Source organism: Thalassophryne amazonica, chromosome 2 (genome assembly GCF_902500255.1).
Source record: "Thalassophryne amazonica chromosome 2, fThaAma1.1, whole genome shotgun sequence".
Taxonomy (NCBI): Eukaryota; Metazoa; Chordata; class Actinopteri; order Batrachoidiformes; family Batrachoididae; genus Thalassophryne; species Thalassophryne amazonica.
In genome coordinates this window covers 120,835,317-120,850,037 of record NC_047104.1, presented here as the reverse complement: position 1 = coordinate 120,850,037, position 14,721 = coordinate 120,835,317, and the positions used below count along the sequence as shown (strand labels likewise).

The 14,721-nt window shown below is 41.9% G+C and overlaps 1 long non-coding RNA gene across 1 annotated transcript in view; it reads right to left on the bottom strand.

Annotated features, from left to right (window-relative positions):
* The window catches only part of LOC117502868, a 34,663-nt gene extending 20,601 nt beyond the window's left edge, over window positions 1–14,062 (bottom strand). Inside the window, exon 1 of the long non-coding RNA XR_004558420.1 lies at window positions 13,881–14,062. This is a non-coding gene — a long non-coding RNA (uncharacterized LOC117502868). The remainder of the gene's footprint in view (window positions 1–13,880) is intronic.
* Window positions 14,063–14,721: the final 659 nt, after the last annotated feature.

Here is a 14,721-nt window from a genome sequence, read left to right as displayed (position 1 = left end):
AGCAGGAACGTCTTTTCAATTGGGACCCGGGACTTTCAATGAAAAGACATTCCCACTAGCTTGGCTAATGGGGAGTTCCCCTTTGGCTGACCTGGTAGAGGAACGTTCTTTTGGTGCGAGCCGCATGGGTTCGATCCCCCACCGTCGTCCCGGCCACGAAGGTCCTGCTGCTTCACTAGGAAAGAAAATAAAATTGCCAGTGAGCGTCATCTTTTCAGATATAAATTCCTGACTGTTACCAACTGTTATGCCAACAAAACTACTGAAGCAATCAATAGTTACCATAATAGGAAATGTGCTCATTAGAACAACCTATTTTTCATTGCAGTTAAAACAAAAATAATTAAATGAGCCAAGAGCCATGTAAGCGGTGCAAGCTCACTCATGGTACAGGAAGTCCCAAACAAGAAGTGCCAAATTTTGAACACTTTCTGGATTGACAACAGAGGAGATCTCATGGGATCTTGCGGGAATTGTGGCAAGATGACAATAAAACAGGAAGTGCCAAATTTTGAACCCATAGTGAAACAGGAAATGTCAAATTTTGAACACTTCCTGGAGTTAGTTAGAGATAGTATTAACTTGTTTTTCATTATGTTGTTTTTGCACTGGTATGTTTATCCTCTGTAAGGTTTTTGTGTAACTTTTTGTTTGTCTCAATTTAAAAAAAAAGAGAAAATAAAGCTGAAGGGTTTTTGCCATGTTAATGCTCTCCAGAAGCATTTACTGAAAAAAGTTTGAAGGACCTAAATGACATGGTGAGATGCTGAAGAGCTTTACTTGTTCATGTGACACATACATATATTATTATTACTATTATTATTATTATTATTATTATTATTTATATGAGGTCTGTTAGAAAAGTATCCAACCGTTTTATTTTTTTCAAAAACCTGATGGATTTGAATCACGTGTGCTTGCATGAGCAAACCTTGAACCTTCGTGCGCATGCGTGAACTTTTTCACGCCTGTCGATTGCGTCATTTTCTGGTAAGCAGTCTTTGTGTGGGACGTGTGCTGTGCACTCAGCGTATTTTCATTTCAAGGAAAAAGACGGAATGACTGGAGCAGCGCCGCATCAAATTTTGCCAGAAACTGGGTGACAGCCAGGTGGAAACCATTTGGATGATTCAGACGCTTTCGGTGACTTTTCAGTAGTGTGGACTATCCGAGAAATTGTGGAAGAGGTAGGCATGTCACAGCATGTCCTGTGAGACTTCAACACGGAGGTGCTTTTGCGCTGCCGTCAGCAGCAGCATGTATTTCACCATCACTCTTTTCATGGCCAAATCTTCTGTCACAGTGAATGTACCGGAAAAAGTGCTGATGTCCACCTTCCGCAATCTCTCGGATAGTCACATGACGGTCCCACATCACCACAGCGTTCACTTTGGAAATGATCTGGTCATTTCAGCATGTTGTGGCCGCCCAGAGTGCGGCTCGCTCTCCACCGTTGTGCAGACGTCTTTAAACCGGTTGTACCGCTCCTTAATCTGTGTGATGCTCATAGCATCGTCACCGAAAGCCGTCTGAATCATTCGAATGGTTTCCACCTGGCTGTCACCCAGTTTCTGGCAAAATTTGATGCGGTGCTGCTCCAGTCTTCCGTCTTTTTCCTTGAAATGAAAATCCGCCGAGCGCACAGCATACATCCCACACAAAGGCTGCTTACCAGGAAATGACAATCGACAAGCGTGAAAAAGTTCACGCATGCGCACGAAGGTTCAAGGTTGCTCATGCAAGCACACGTGATTCAAATCCATCAGGTTTTTGAAAAAAATAAAAAGGTCCAATACTTTTCTAACAGACCTCGTATTATGTGGCATGGTAATATTTTAAGAGGACCCATGTTGCACATTTTCAACCAAGCTTAACATGGGTCACAACGTGTTTGAAATTAGAAAATGCTGGAGCTATAACTGCCCCTAGACAGAGGTGATGCATCCAGTTGCTGTAACTACAAAATGAGTTGCTGCTATCCGCAACCCACCCCCCAAAAGGTGGCATGGCAAGTTGCTGCACCATCACAGATAACAACATTATATAGCATCAAAGTGCAGCTATTCAACGTTTACTATAATTAAACTACAGACAGGTGACAAATTAAACCAAAAACCTGAATCAATGAGTGGAGAGGTCACAAGGAAGGTCTCCATCCATAGAGCATGAAGGGTTACTGAATAGCACTTTAATTGCTGTTCCATATTTTACAGGCAGGAGTGAGAGTCCAGTTGTGCCCAGGAGTCGGCGGAAAGGACCAGGCTCCTTCCCGATAATGTCAATAAGTGCTTCTTACTCTGGCTTCTGATGGCATCACAGAGGAACTGTCCATCTCCATGCATGACAGACGTGCCACGGGCCCTGATACCACCACAGCTGTGAGCGACGCCACGACGCTGATCCCTTCAGTGGCGATCATGAATCAGAAAGGGACTGCTCACTCCCACCGTGAAAGAGAGGCCTTTGCATCTGATGATGTCATCAGGATGCTGTTAGCCTCCGCTCCTGAGGACGCCGCGGTGGAGGAGGCCACAGAGGTGCTTTCAGCTTCCACAACAGAGGATGTCAACGAGGAGCCATCAGCCCCAGTTTCCAACGGCATCGGTGGGGTGGGGCTGGATGCCCCCGCTTTTGACAACTTCGGTGGGGCGGGGCTGGATGCCCCCGCTTTTGAAAACTTCGGTGGGGTGGGCCTGGATGTCCCCGCTTTTGAACACTTCGGTGGGGCTAGGCTGGATGTCCCCATCCCAGACACACTGGAGAACTTCAGTGGCCGTGCAGCTGCCCAACTAACTCTGTTAGGAACTCCGACGAGCCACATGGTTGCACTTCTGCCGTCAGCTGGCCAATGAGCCGCTCTGCTTTTTCACTAATGAATTCCATCCAGCCAAAGAGCTGGTCCCCAGTTTCTCCTGCGTTCTCTAGTTGGCCAAGCGGCTGCATGGTAGTCCTCACCAGCACCACCGGACAGCACCTAGGTCAGCAACCAGTGGGGTTTTTAATGGGTTCTGTGTGATTCATGTCTTATACGGACCAGGCCTCTACTGGTGGTTGGCTCTCACTGCGGTATTGTATCACTTCCTGTTCCGGAGCACAGCGGTGTTTTGCTGTATCTGTTAGCTGTTTAATCTGTGCAGTTAGATTGATCTAGTTATCTAGATTACGATTTGTTTCCCAGTGTAATCTTTACGTGCCTTAACTAAAGCACTCCTTCTGCTGAATCACCTCTAAATTATTTACACATTATTCACTTTGCGTGTTTTTAGGAATCCGTTAGCTTAGCGTAGCTACTAGCTCTTAGCCGATTTAGCATGGCGGCTTCTCCTGTCTCTCCCGCACTTTTCTGCTCTGGGTGTGAAATGTTTAGTTTATCCTCGGCCTCCTTTAGCAGTAACGGTACTTGTAATAAGTGTAGCTTATTCGTAGCTTTGGAGGCCAGGCTGGGCGAATTGGAGACTCGGCTCCGCACCGTGGAAAATTCTACAGCTAGCCAGGCCCCTGTAGTCGGTGCGGACCAAGGTAGCTTAGCCACCGTTAGTTACCTCCTGGCAGATCCCGAGCAGCCGGGAAAGCATGCCGACTGGGTGACTGTGAGGAGGAAGCGTAGCCTAAACAGAAGCCCCGTGTACACCGCTAACACCGTTCACATCTCTAACCGTTTTTCCCCACTCGACGACACACCCGCCGAGGATCAAACTCTGGTTATTGGCGACTCTGTTTTGAGAAATGTGAAGTTAGCGACACCAGCAACCATAGTCAATTGTCTTCCGGGGGCCACAGCAGGCGACATTGAAGGAAATTTGAAACTGCTGGCTAAGGCTAAGCGTAAATTTGGTAAGATTGTAATTCACGTCGGCAGTAATGACACCCGGTTACGCCAATCGGAGGTCACTAAAATTAACATTAAAATGGTGTGTAACTTTGCAAAAACAATGTCGGACTCTGTAGTTTTCTCTGGGCCCCTCCCCAATCAGACCGGGAGTGACATGTTTAGCCGCATGTTCTCCTTGAATTGCTGGCTGTCTGAGTGGTGTCCAAAAAATGAGGTGGGCTTCATAGATAATTGGCAAAGCTTCTGGGGAAAACCTGGTCTTGTTAGGAGAGATGGCATCCATCCCACTTTGGATGGAGCAGCTCTCATTTCTAGAAATCTGGCCAATTTTCTTAAATCCTCCAAACCGTGACTATCCAGGGTTGGGACCAGGAAGCAGAGTTGTAGTCTTACACACCTCTCTGCAGCTTCTCTCCCCCTGCCATCCCCTCATTACCCATCCCCGTAGAGACGGTGCCTGCTCCCAGACTACCAATAACCAGCAAAAATCTATTTAAGCATAAAATTCAAAAAGAAAAAATATATAGCACCTTCAACTGCACCACAGACTAAAACAGTTAAATGTGGTCTATTAAACATTAGGTCTCTCTCTTCTAAGTCCCTGTTGGTAAATGATATAATAATTGATCAACATATTGATTTATTCTGCCTTACAGAACCTGGTTACAGCAGGATGAATATGTTAGTTTAAAGGAGTCAACACCCCCGAGTCACACTAACTGTCAGAATGCTCGTAGCACGGGCCGGGGCGGAGGATTAGCAGCAATCTTCCATTCCAGCTTATTAATTAATCAAAAACCCAGACAGAGCTTTAATTCATTTGAAAGCTTGACTCTTAGTCTTGTCCATCCAAATTGGAAGTCCCAAAAACCAGTTTTATTTGTTATTATCTATCGTCCACCTGGTCGTTACTGTGAGTTTCTCTGTGAATTTTCAGACCTTTTGTCTGATTTAGTGCTTAGCTCAGATAAGATAATTATAGTGGGCGACTTTAACATCCACACAGATGCTGAGAATGACAGCCTCAACACTGCATTTAATCTAGTATTAGACTCTATTGGCTTTGCTCAAAAAGTAAATGAGTCCACCCACCACTTTAATCATATCTTAGATCTTGTTCTGACTTATGGTATGGAAATAGAAGACTTAACAGTATTCCCTGAAAACTCCCTTCTGTCTGATCATTTCTTAATAACATTTACATTTACTCTGATGGACTACCCAGCAGTGGGGAATAAGTTTCATTACACTAGAAGTCTTTCAGAAAGCGCTGTAACTAGGTTTAAGGATATGATTCCTTCTTTATGTTCTCTAATGCCATATACCAACACAGTGCAGAGTAGCTACCTAAACTCTGTAAGTGAGATAGAGTATCTCATCAATAGTTTTACATCCTCATTGAAGACAACTTTGGATGCTGTAGCTCCTCTGAAAAAGAGAGCTTTAAATCAGAAGTGCCTGACTCCATGGTATAACTCACAAACTCGTAGCTTAAGCAGATAACCCGTAAGTTGGAGAGGAAATGGCATCTCACTAATTTAGAAGATCTTCACTTAGCCTGGAAAAAGAGTCTGTTGCTCTATAAAAAAGCCCTCCGTAAAGCTAGGACATCTTTCTACTCATCACTAATTGAAGAAAATAAGAACAACCCCAGGTTTCTTTTCAGCACTGTAGCCAGGCTGACAAAGAGTCAGAGCTCTATTGAGCTGAGTATTCCATTAACTTTAACTAGTAATGACTTCATGACTTTCTTTGCTAGCAAAATTTTAACTATTAGAGAAAAAATTACTCATAACCATCCCAAAGACGTATCGTTATCTTTGGCTGCTTTCAGTGATGCCGGTATTTGGTTAGACTCTTTCTCTCCGATTGTTCTGTCTGAGTTATTTTCATTAGTTACTTCATCCAAACCATCAACATGTTTATTAGACCCCATTCCTACCAGGCTGCTCAAGGAAGCCCTACCATTATTTAATGCTTCGATCTTAAATATGATCAATCTATCTTTGTTAGTTGGCTATGTACCACAGGCTTTTAAGGTGGCAGTAATTAAACCATTACTTAAAAAGCCATCACTTGACCCAGCTATCTTAGCTAATTATGGGCCAATCTCCAACCTTCCTTTTCTCTCAAAAATTCTTGAAAGGGTAGTTGTAAAACAGCTAACTGATCATCTGCAGAGGAATGGTCTATTTGAAGAGTTTCAGTCAGGTTTTAGAATTCATCATAGTACAGAAACAGCATTAGTGAAGGTTACAAATGATCTTCTTATGGCCTCGGACAGTGGACTCATCTCTGTGCTTGTTCTGTTAGACCACAGTGCTGCTTTTGATACTGTTGACCATAAAATTTTATTACAGAGATTAGAGCATGCCATAGGTATTAAGGCACTGCGCTGCGGTGGTTTGAATCATATTTGTCTAATAGATTACAATTTGTTCATGTAAATGGGGAATCTTCTTCACAGACTAAAGTTAATTATGGAGTTCCACAAGGTTCTGTGCTAGGACCACTTTCACTTTATACATGCTTCCCTTAGGCAGTATTATTAGACGGTATTGCTTAAATTTTCATTGTTACGCAGATGATACCCAGCTTTATCTATCCATGAAGCCAGAGGACACACACCAATTAGCTAAACTGCAGGATTGTCTTACAGACATAAAGACATGGATGACCTCTAATTTCCTGCTTTTAAACTCAGATAAAACTGAAGATATTGTACTTGGCCCCACAAATCTTAGAAACATGGTGTCTAACCAGATCCTTACTCTGGATGGCATTACCCTGACCTCTAGTAATACTGTGAGAAATCTTGGAGTCATTTTTGATCAGGATATGTCATTCAAAGCGCATATTAAACAAATATGTAGGACTGCTTTTTTGCATTTACCCAATATCTCTAAAATCAGAAAGGTCTTGTCTCAGAGTGATGCTGAAAAACTAATTCATGCATTTATTTCCTCTAGGCTGGACTATTGTAATTCATTATTATCAGGTTGTCCTAAAAGTTCCCTAAAAAGCCTTCAGTTAATTCAAAATGCTGCAGCTAGAGTGCTAACAGGGACTAGAAGGAGAGAGCATATCTCACCCATATTGGCCTCTCTTCATTGGCTTCCTGTTAATTCTAGAATAGAATTTAAATTCTTCTTCTTACTTATAAGGTTTTGAATAATCAGGTCCCATCTTATCTTAGGGACCTCGTAGTACCATATCACCCCAATAGAGCGCTTCGCTCTCAGACTGCAGGCTTACTTGTAGTTCCTAGGGTTTGTAAGAGTAGAATGGGAGGCAGAGCCTTCAGCTTTCAGGCTCCTCTCCTGTGGAACCAGCTCCCAATTCAGATCAGGGAGGCAGACACCCTCTCTACTTTTAAGATTAGGCTTAAAACTTTCCTTTTTGCTAAAGCTTATAGTTAGGGCTGGATCAGGTGACCCTGAACCATCCCTTAGTTATGCTGCTATAGACATAGACTGCTGGGGGGTTCCCATGATGCACTGTTCTTTCTCTTTTTGCTCTGTATGCACCACTCTGCATTTAATCATTAGTGATCGATCTCTGCTCCCCTCCACAGCATGTCTTTTCCTGGTTCTCTCCCTCAGCCCCAACCAGTCCCAGCAGAAGACTGCCCTCCCTGAGCCTGGTTCTGCTGGAGGTTTCTTCCTGTTAAAAGGGAGTTTTTCCTTCCCACTGTAGCCAAGTGCTTGCTCACAGGGGGTCGTTTTGACCGTTGGGGTTTTACATAATTATTGTATGGCCTTGCCTTACAATATAAAGCGCCTTGGGGCAACTGTTTGTTGTGATTTGGCGCTATATAAAAAAATTGATTGATTGATTGATTGATTATATGTTACGTATCCCTCCTGAGTTCTGTGTAGGCTTGAATCTTGTCTACACGTTAAGTCTTTGTCGTATATTATGTGCATCACGTCGCCTTCCTGTGGTTGTTTGCATGTGGGTGTGTTTCCAGTTGCCTGTCAGGGTGTGATATCAGTGCTGGTCATGCTCCCCTCCGCATCGCTTGTGTCTGATGTCTGCTTTGTGTCAGAATCCTGTATCACCTGTCAATCTTATTGCATCTTCCTGTTGCACTTGATTACTCCTGAGTTCAATGTGGTTTATGTTTATTATTTCTCCCCTCCTACACGTATGTCTTTATGTTTCCCTGGTCTCATGGTTGTCACCTCCTGTATCGCTATTTGTGTATTCTCGTGTGGTGTTAGGTTTTCTTGTGTGCATTCTGTCACCCTTTTCCAGTCTTTGTGTTGATCTTCATTGCCAGTTATTTTCGGGTGGCAGGTCTTAGTTAGGATCGTCTTTGTGTTCAGTCTTTTGTCTGTTTTCATCATGGTTATATTTACACTTGCTCACTGTATTCATTCTTTCATTTTATTTCCTGGTTTGTATGTTTTGATTTGCCACCCCTCGTGTTCTGTTTGTTATTTCACATATCTTTGATTAATCATTTACATGTCTTTGATTATTCCATCTGTGCTCATTAGTTTGGTTATTTAGGTCACATTCGTTTGTCTTTGCTTTGGGTGCCTGTTTGCTTTCCTCTCATTTGTCATGCCTCATGTATACTGGTGTTGTGCTTCATGCATTCCCTGGTCCATTTGGGTTTTTGTAAGTATCTTGATTTTGGTTATTCACTCTTTAGTGACCCGTGGTTTTTTTTTTGAGTATCTTCTCACAATCTCACCTCCTTGATTCCTCCACTCGTTGTCAGGGTTGGATATTGTATTTGGTTTGAGAATGCCCTGCATGTGTTTTGTATTGTTTTGCTCACCCCTTTTTAATTAAAAGTTTGGGATTTTTGGAAACTCACTCTTGTTGTCCTGGCTGTCCCGCATCTCGGGGTTCTTTCTTATATTAATTATAGCACCAAAAGAACAGTGAACAATGAATGTTGATAATTAAATTCTGGACTCACACGCCATTCCAGCAGGGGTTGGTTAATCATAATCTACATATTAAAGCCATGGCATCTGTGTACGTATATGTGTACGTGGGTGTGTATAACTTCGATCATGGACAAACTGGGGACAGCTGACATGTTCTACCCATGTTTAGGTGCAGCTTAGGTGACTGGCAACATTAAATTGTCTAGGTGTGCATTGAATGTGCAGTTTTGCTTTATTGGGTGGAGTTTGGTGGGTGGAGGGGGGGGGTCAGAAAACCAATCAGTATCTGGTGTGACCATGATTTGCCTTACGAAGTGGAACACTTTGTATATAGCTGATCAGCAGCCAGACACCATCAAATGGGAAGATTGCCCTTCTCAAGTTTGTCATGACGTTGAAACCCCAATGAGGACGTCAAGCATGTAGATGAACTTCCCTGAGACGGTTTCCAACCGTTTGTGCAGAAGTTCTTTGGTTCTGCAAACCAAATGTTGCAGCAGCTGTCCAGGTAGCTGGGTCTCAGATGATCTTGGAGGTGAACACGCTAGATGTGGAGGCTTGGCCTGGTGAGGTTACACGTGGTCTGCAGTTGTGAGGCCGGTTAGAGATGGCTTATGGAAGAGAAATGAATATTCAATTTGTGGGTAACATTCCTGCAGTCAACATGCCAATTGCACACTCCCTCTAACTTAGCTCAGTCTCACATTTTTTTTCATGCTCCCGTGATGAAATGAGTCGAATTTTTTTGTGACAGGGATTTTTTTTAACTCACTATTCCTAACCCTACTCCCACCCACACCCTAACCTTAAACACCCCCCCCCACACACACACTTCACTTTTCATTCATCACGGAATGAATTAGAATGAATTTGTGCTGCCGTGACGAAAATGAGGCAATTTTCGTCACAATATCACAAACCAATAGATTAATGTATATTTCATGCTGCTGAATCACGACTTGCCGTGAGACCAGGTTGCTAAACTCGGAACATCTGTGACATTATGCTATGTATAAAACTTCAGAAAAATAATAATAAAATATAAAATTTCAGAATGGCCTTTTACTGTGGCCAGCCTAAGGCACATCTGTGCATTTATCATGCTGTATTATCAGCATCTTGATATATATATATATATATATATATATATATATATATATATATATATATATATATATATATATATATATATATATATATATACACACCTGCCTGAAGAGCTGAACTAATTACAATCAGCTGGTTTATTGGGAAGATGGAACAAATATGTGGCTGGACCTTTACTTTCCTAAGCTGGATTTGACACCTCTGTGTGTGTGTATATATATTATATATATATATATATATATATATATATATATATATATATATATATATATATATATATATATATATATAGACTGTATCTATGAAATAAGGGAATTGTTCCTTACCACTGCTCATGGGGTGGACTTTTGACTTTACTCTTATGTCACTTTGAAATGACTTCTGATTTGGTGCTATATAAGTAAAATGAACTGAACAGAATTGGATGTGGTATGCCATATGGGCATGTGATGACTGCAGCTCCTTAAACCTGTGCTTTATTGCTCCCAGTCAGTCTTTCCTGTCATAAATGGTATCCCATGCTTTATTGTTGGGTATTGTTTTTAAATGTCACATGATGTGAAGATTACTACTGAAATAGTACAGCTTCAAAGACTGGCTTCCTTTATTATTTCTACTTTTATTGTTGCACACAACAGATATATCAACAAGTAAAGATTACTGTGAAAATCACTTTGTTCCCATATGTCAGTAACATTAGTGGGAATCATAACTTGTTTGACTTTCATCATCTCCACAAACATCAACTCAGCTTTAAAAGCCACACCATCTGTCTCCTCTTGCACATTTGTGATGATGTGTATTCATGTCTCACCACTGTGGATTATCCAGACACCAACATTATTTCCATGAAAATCCATATCGCCATCTGATGGGCCATTTTCCTCATGCCTTGCTGTGACTGGCAGAACTATTTAAAAGGTACGTAATGAGTAATGTGACAATGTGCAAGATTAATATTTCCTCATCACACCATCTTCTAGTGGTATGAAAAAGTTTTGGACACCCTTGGGCTTACATTATTAAATTTAAATCAAATAAAGCACAGTAGATTAGTGGTTATCACTGTTACCTCACAGCGAGAAGGTCGTGGGTTCCATTCCCACCTGTGGCTTTTCTGTGTGGAGGTTGCATGGGTCTCCCTGTGTTTGCATGGGTTTCCTCCGGGTGCTCTGGTTTCCTCCCACATTTAAAGACATGCAGTTTAGGGTGAATTGGAAACTTTGTAATTGTCCAGGTCTCCCTTGCAATAGAGGTCTTGATCTCAATGGGACTAAGCTGGTTAAATAAATATTGAATTAATTAAAGAGGGGGGAGTTGAACAATTCAAACTTGTGAGGAAAGCCACCAAATCACAAAAGACAAATCTTCATTCCAGCTTATTAATTCAATCAATCAATTCAATCAATCAATTTTATTTATATAGCACCAAATCACAACAAACAGTTGCCCCAAGGCACTTTATATTGTAAGGCAAGGCCATACAATAATTACGTAAAAACCCCAACGTCAAAACGACCCCCTGTGAGCAAGCACTTGGCGACAGTGGGAAGGAAAAACTCCCTTTTAACAGGAAGAAACCTCCAGCAGAACCAGGCTTAGGGAGGGGCAGTCTTCTGCTGGGACTGGTTGGGGCTGAGGAGAGAACCAGGAAAAAGACAGAAAAAACAGAACCTCCTCCAACTATGTTGGTGGAGGTTAAAAAAGGTGTGGGAGGGGAAGGATTATCACAACAAGGTGTGCTGAAACTGGTGGTCAAATAGCTGCTGCTTTGACCAACTGACTGATACTGATACTTTTTCTACTTACGATTCCGGCCACTTTCTTCAACTCTGCACACACAAACTTCCTGTGATGCATTCAGTGTCAGTTGCAATTTCTCTCATCTCTCTTTTATCACTGTTTCCCTCATGGTTTCCCCATGTGCACTACAACATGTGTCATTTTTAAGAAAGTTCTCCATGCTAGTGGGAGCCTACCCCAGTGGTCAATGGGCAACAGGATGGGTGCACGCTGGACAGGACACCAGTCTATCACAGGGCCACACCCACATGCTCACACCCACAGTCATTAGAGTCACTAATGACTGGTCACAGATGATACCCAGCTTTATCTATCCATGAAGCCAGAGGACACACACCAATTAGCTAAACTGCAGGATTGTCTTACAGACATAAAGACATGGATGACCTCTAATTTCCTGCTTTTAAACTCAGATAAAACTGAAGTTATTGTACTTGGCCCCACAAATCTTAGAAACATGGTGTCTAACCAGATCCTTACTGTGGATGGCATTACCCTGACCACTAGTAATACTGTGAGAAATCTTGGAGTCATTTTGATCAGGATATGTCATTCAAAGCGCATATTAAACAAATATGTAGGACTGCTTTTTTGCATTTACGCAATATCTCTAAAATCAGAAAGGTCTTGTCTCAGAGTGATGCTGAAAAACTAATTAATGCATTTATTTCCTCTAGGCTGGACTATTGTAATTCATTATTATCAGGTTGTCCTAAAAGTTCCCTAAAAAGCCTTCAGTTAATTCAAATGCTGCAGCTAGAGTACTGACGGGGGACTAGAAGGAGAGAGCATATCTCACCCATATTGGCCTCTCTTCATTGGCTTCCTGTTAATTCTAGAATAGAATTTAAAATTCTTCTTCTTACTTATAAGGTTTTGAATAATCAGGTCCCATCTTATCTTAGGGACCTCGTAGTACCATATCACCCCAATAGAGCGCTTCGCTCTCAGACTGCAGGCTTACTTGTAGTTCCTAGGGTTTGTAAGAGTAGAATGGGAGGCAGAGCCTTCAGCTTTCAGGCTCCTCTCCTGTGGAACCAGCTCCCAATTCAGATCAGGGAGACAGACACCCTCTCTACTTTTAAGATTAGGCTTAAAACTTTCCTTTTGCTAAGCTTATAGTTAGGGCTGGATCAGGTGACCCTGAACCATCCCTTAGTTATGCTGCTATAGACGTAGACTGCTGGGGGTTCCCATGATGCACTGTTTCTTTCTGTTTTTGCTCTGTATGCACCACTCTGCATTTAATCATTAGTGATCGATCTCTGCTCCCCTCCACAGCATGTCTTTTTCCTGGTTCTCTCCCTCAGCCCCAACCAGTCCCAGCAGAAGACTGCCCCTCCCTGAGCCTGGTTCTGCTGGAGGTTTCTTCCTGTTAAAAGGGAGTTTTTCCTTCCCACTGTAGCCAAGTGCTTGCTCACAGGGGGTCGTTTTGACCGTTGGGGTTTACATAATTATTGTAGGGCCTTGCCTTACAATATAAAGCGCCTTGGGGCAACTGTTTGTTGTGATTTGGCGCTATATAAAAAAATTGATTGATTGATTGATTGACTAATTCACGTAAGCACGCTTGTCAGTGGCTTAGTGTTCGCTCTGTTGCCTTGACCACATGTATACAGACAGTGTAAACCCAAGCTATTTCATGTTTTGTGCGGTTACCTTCATTATTTGTTATATACATCCATTCCTGCATCTAATTACTTAAAACCCAGGACAGAATGTGGGCAAACATTATAGGTAAATAGAACATGAAACAGAAATAAAAGAATTTTTGCCATACAGTGCAACCAGAACGTTTTTGCAGTACTTCACTTTTACCACATTTTATGTCACAGCCTTATTCCAAAATGAATTAAATTAGGTTTTTTCCTCAGAATGTTACACACAGTACCCCATAATGACAATGTGAAAAAGGTTTTTTGAGATATTTCTGCAAAATTTTAAAATTTCTAAAATAAAAAAAAACTGAGAAATCATGTACCTAAGTATTCACACCCTTTCCTATGAATCTTAAGGCCTGAAACATAAAAAATAAATAAACAAATAACAAAAGAAAAAATTGGGACAAGGGCAATTTAGTGCTTGATGACATTGAAGGTCAGTTCATTTAGAAAGATCATGTGATGAACAAGGAGCCAAATGAATAGAGTATTTTTAACCCACTGAGGTCGATGAACGCACATGCATGCCCAACTCATGTTTTAATGTTCTATGAATAAATTAGTGACACAGACACTTCATTCAATCTTTTCCTGAAACTACACAGTGTCACTTCTAGTTTCAATCCCTGTTCTGGATCATCACTGCCTCACAGCCAAACCTACACCCCAGAGAAGGTCACATGGGTCTGTTTCTCTCTGTCTCTCATTAAGAGAACCCCAGCCCTCTGTTCAGGAGTCAGACTCATTCTCACTGCCACTAATCCTAATAAATGCAAAAAAAGCTTCTGTCATCCTGAAAACACTCTTTTACTTTTTATTTAGTCCTACAGACAATACATATTGTTAAATATGAGTGGGCTAATTTCTTCAGGAGGAAGCATGTGTTGGTTCTGTGCACTGCCATATGCACTGCACTACAGAACCACCTTGACTCTTGTTCCCTTGAATTTCTTCAGCTGCTGGGGTCCTCAGCCCTGAGATACCATCAACTAGATCATGCACAAGAAAATGTGTTACATGGCCAAAATATCAGAACTGATGTTCCCTTGCAATGCAAATCATACGTCACATCTCAGTCTCCCTAATGCTGCGTTTACACATAGGCAAGACACATTATGAATGTCATTTTTCTGTCATTCGTGGCACATTCCTAATGTGACTTAATGCATCTGAATAGGTTTCTTAACAGTGCATGTAGGTGTGTGATATTCGTTGAGCGCATCACTCTCATTTCGCCTCATGTCGTGGAGGTCGCAACTGAGCATGTTGATACATGTTGATTAGTGGGGATCCTTAACAGAGCGCGACAGTGTCTGTAGTAGTTCCTGTAATGGTTCTTGGAGCCCATACTGTCACATGTTGCTATGAATTGGCACAGAAACTGTCAAGTTTTCACACAAATTGTAACGCGGTG